Below are 2,478 nucleotides of genomic sequence, written 5' to 3'. Positions count from 1 at the left end.
TGTGCAGGGATGGGAGGAATTTGTGGTCAATTTTGCAAGCTATCACAAAAACAAACTCAAGTGTCCAACAATAGGGGATCAGTTAAGAAAACCTCAGCCCCATTGGAGGATTATGGCATCATTAAACATGTGCTTAGAACTGAGGAAAAATGTTCACAATATACTGTCAAGTAGGGAAAGCATTTTTTCCCCTACAAGAATAGGTTATTGCATTTTAAAACATGCAACTCATTGTATAAAACTCAAAGTGGCTGACGCAGCCCCCATACCAGCTCTGAAAGGAAACTGGACAGGCCTGAGGGGCAGTGCCAGTCCGAGGCCTGCAGAGGCCATGGAGGCGGGCACACAACATCGGCAGCTTCAAGACACTGATCCTGCAAAAGATGTGCATGTTTCCCCATCCATCAGATCGGCAGAAAGGCAGAGCCTGATAAATTCATGGAAAGCAGGGGTGCAGAGCCGTAGAAATTCTGTTCTGCTGTTCGGAAGGTTAATTTGGTGTAACCACTTAGAAGCAAAATTTGGCAATCTGGTCATATCCCAGGAGAAATGCTCCCACATTAGTACCCTAAAGAAACTCTTGCTCGTGGGCACAAGGGGTTATCTATAAAATTGCACCAGGTCCCCAGCCGGTGCCCGGAGTCCCCCTCCCCTTCCTCCCCACCCCCTCCCCTCCCCAGCCCTGCCTTCCCCCTTGTCCCGGGATCGCTCCGTCGCACCCACCATGATGGAAGACGACGGACAGCCCCGGACTCTATACGTAGGTAACCTCTCCAGAGATGTGACCGAAGTCCTTATACTTCAGTTATTCAGTCAAATTGGACCCTGTAAAAGCTGTAAAATGATAACAGAGCAACCCGATAGCAGAAGGGTCAACTCTTCTGTTGGATTTTCTGTTTTGCAGCATACAAGCAATGACCCATATTGCTTTGTGGAATTTTATGAACACAGAGATGCAGCTGCTGCATTAGCTGCTATGAATGGGAGAAAAATTTTGGGAAAGGAGGTCAAAGTAAACTGGGCAACAACACCAAGTAGCCAGAAAAAAGATACTTCCAATCACTTCCATGTGTTTGTTGGGGATTTGAGTCCAGAAATTACAACAGAAGATATCAAATCAGCATTTGCTCCCTTTGGTAAAATATCGGATGCCCGGGTAGTCAAAGACATGGCAACTGGAAAATCCAAAGGCTATGGTTTTGTATCTTTTTATAACAAACTGGATGCAGAAAATGCAATTGTGCATATGGGAGGCCAGTGGTTAGGTGGTCGTCAGATTCGAACCAATTGGGCCACACGTAAACCACCTGCACCTAAAAGTACACAAGAAAACAACACTAAACAGTTGAGATTTGAAGATGTAGTAAACCAGTCAAGTCCAAAAAATTGTACTGTATACTGTGGAGGAATTGCTTCTGGGTTAACAGATCAGCTAATGAGACAGACATTTTCACCCTTTGGACAAATTATGGAAATAAGAGTTTTTCCAGAGAAGGGCTATTCTTTTGTCAGGTTTTCAACCCATGAGAGTGCAGCCCATGCCATTGTTTCAGTGAATGGCACTACGATCGAAGGACATGTTGTTAAATGCTATTGGGGTAAAGAATCTCCTGATATGACTAAAAACTTCCAACAGGTTGACTATAGCCAGTGGGGCCAATGGAGCCAAGTTTATGGAAACCCACAACAATATGGACAGTATATGGCAAATGGGTGGCAAGTACCGCCTTACGGGGTGTACGGGCAACCATGGAATCAACAAGGATTTGGAGTAGATCAATCACCTTCTGCTGCTTGGATGGGTGGATTTGGTGCTCAGCCTCCCCAAGGACAAGCTCCTCCCCCTGTAATACCTCCTCCTAACCAAACACAGTGAGCTGGGACTCTAAACAGAATTGTAATTCATGATAGGCTTCGGTTTTCCTATGACACTCTGAAGACATGAAAGTAGACATCGGAAAATGAAAATATTTATTTTAAAAATTGAAATATTTGGAACCTTTAGCACAGCTTTACTTTGGTGAAGGACACATGTCTTCTAGTTCTGCCTTTTTAAGTTTTTGTTCATGATGGATATGAACATGATTTTTCTTTGTGTACAAAAAACTAAAATAAAGTCAATAAAGACAAAAAAAAAAAATTGCACCAGCATCGTTACGAATAACAAAAGACTTGAACCAACCCAAATGTCCATCCATAGGGAGAGTTGAATAAATAGAGTGGTCTCATTATACGATGCAATGCTGCACAACAATCAAGAGGGAATGACCCTGGCTGTTCTGTATATCTTATTTGGATATGATCTATATGCTTAATGTATAGTTCTATAAGTATAAATTGGATAGATCTCAAAAATATGATATGCTGTGAAAAAAAGGAAGACATTGCATGCAGCATTATTGCATATAGTGAAGTTTTGAAACTACAAAATAAACATTTTTAAATGATAAATATATAAAGTACCTCTGGGAAGGAGAG

The 2,478-nt window shown here is 42.2% G+C and overlaps 1 pseudogene; it reads left to right on the top strand.

The window, feature by feature from the left end:
• Positions 1-670: 670 nt before the first annotated feature.
• On the top strand, positions 671-1,876 carry LOC143680279 (nucleolysin TIAR pseudogene; annotated as a pseudogene).
• The last annotated feature ends 602 nt before the right edge of the window (positions 1,877-2,478 follow it).

Source organism: Tamandua tetradactyla, chromosome 1 (genome assembly GCF_023851605.1).
Source record: "Tamandua tetradactyla isolate mTamTet1 chromosome 1, mTamTet1.pri, whole genome shotgun sequence".
Classification (NCBI taxonomy): domain Eukaryota; kingdom Metazoa; phylum Chordata; class Mammalia; order Pilosa; family Myrmecophagidae; genus Tamandua; species Tamandua tetradactyla.
The sequence above is the reverse complement of the archived record's forward strand: the minus strand, read 5'-3'. Positions and strand labels throughout refer to the sequence as shown.